The sequence below is a fragment of the Theobroma cacao genome, chromosome 9 (assembly GCF_053813885.1).
Source record: "Theobroma cacao isolate CCN51 chromosome 9, ASM5381388v1, whole genome shotgun sequence".
In the NCBI taxonomy this organism is placed as follows: domain Eukaryota; kingdom Viridiplantae; phylum Streptophyta; class Magnoliopsida; order Malvales; family Malvaceae; genus Theobroma; species Theobroma cacao.
The window spans coordinates 20,799,781-20,801,727 of NC_142647.1; the positions used below are offsets into that span (position 1 = coordinate 20,799,781).

General features: G+C 33.1%; 1 non-coding gene across 1 annotated transcript; it reads right to left on the reverse strand.

Moving 5' to 3' along the window:
* Positions 1 to 1,443: 1,443 nt before the first annotated feature.
* Positions 1,444 to 1,550, reverse strand: LOC148760834 (small nucleolar RNA R71). Its single transcript, XR_016028756.1, has one exon. It is a non-coding gene; the product is annotated as a small nucleolar RNA R71 (small nucleolar RNA).
* Positions 1,551 to 1,947: the final 397 nt, after the last annotated feature.

The following is a 1,947-nucleotide window of genomic DNA, read 5'->3' on the forward strand; positions in this document are numbered from 1 at the left end:
CTCTTCTTTTCTTTCTTGTTATTTTGTTGTAGCAATGATCTTCTTTATTGATTTAATTATGTCTACTATAAATACAATGATGAACTAATTTCATTTTCTAAAATTATGGGATATTTCATTATGTAGTTTGATTATTTGATTTTTTCTTGCTCAGTGTTAATGGAAATCACATGGTTTATTCAATTATGCACTTAATGCTTTTCACTGCTTGATCACCAGTTAAAATGTAGTGGGTCTCTAAATGGAACTCGATAGAGGGAATTTAGACTAGACCATAGTTTTGAATAGCCTTTGTTCGATTCACTTCAAAGTTAGGTGATAGTTTCATGATTAGGATAGACATATCCCTAAATACCTTAGGCAGCCATATAGAACACGAACTTAATGAACTTTCTAATTAATTTGCATAGACATATGGGATTAATTTAGAAAAGTATGTGTGCATGATCTCGACAGATGACATGTACATAATTTGGACTCTAGGTTAGCCATATATTCCATTAATCTGAGTTATGGAAATGATTTAAATCAAACAAAGTTTTGAAAGACACCATTATCCTAGGTTTTGAGTAAATATTTCTTTTAGTGACATTTTGTGCTTTATTCATTATTTAATTAATCAATTATTTTTAATTTAATTGATCTTTTGAAATTGAAGCTTGGATGAGATTATTTTGTTATAAGCTTATTATTCAGTAAAAATAGGTACAAATCTTTGTGGGAAACGATACTCGACTTACTTTATATTACTTGTACGGCCACTTGCACTTGCGTGTATAACCAGACCAACAAGTTTTTGACGCCGTTACCGACGATTTGTTTTCATATTTATATTTGCTGATATTAAATTAAACAAATAGTCTTAGACAAAGCTTTTTCTTTTCTTTTCTGTTTTTAAGGTGCGTTTGACATTGTATGTGCATAACACGAAACTTAAAGACTATCTTGTGTGACTTAGAGATTAAACGAACATTTCGATGACTAAGACAAAAAAGTCAATAAGATTTTAGTTCTTTTAGTACAATGGATGAACAACCAAGAGAGCGACAAGTCCAAGAGAGGGTAGTTGAAGAGAATCATTTATTGAGGGACTATGCTGTTCCTTTAATACAAGGTATCCCATCAAGCATTAAAAGGCCAACTGTACAAGAAAATAACTTCGAGATCAAGCCGGCCATCATCACTATGATCCAAACATCAGTATAGTTTGTAGGTGTTTCGAATGATGATCCAAATGGTCACATATCTAATTTCCTGAAGATATGTGACACATTTAAGCGCAACAGGGTTACAGATGATGCCATTTGATTAAGATTATTTCCATTTTCATTGAGGGACAAAGCAAAAGTGTGGTTGAATTCATTACCCACAGATTCAATCACAACATGGGATGACCTTGCCTATAAGGTCCTTGCAAAATACTTCCATCTAGCGAAGACAGCTAAAATGAGGAATGATATCACTTTTTTCATACAATTGGATGGTGAGTTACTGTATGAAGCTTGGGATAGAAACAATAACTTACTTAGGCATTGCCCACATCATAGTTTTCCGAAATGGCTTTAAATACATATGTTTTACAATGGATTGCGTAGCCAAGTTTGAAATACAATTGATGCAACTGCAGGATGAGCTCTTATGAGAAAAACTATCGATGAAGCTTATGACCTATTAAAAGAGATGGTGTCAAAAACTTATCTATGGCCATCAGAACAATCCATATATAGGAGAATAGCTAGAGTTCATGAGATTGATGCCATCGTGACATTAATTACACATGTAGCTGCTCTAATCAAAGAGTTAGATTTTTTTAGTATCAATCATGTTCAAAGTCTTTTTGTAGTTTGTGACAATTGTGGAGATGGACATGCCATCACTAGTGTCCAAGTAACAACGTGGAAACAATTCAGTTCATTGGAAACAGACAGCAAAACAACCCCTTTTCCA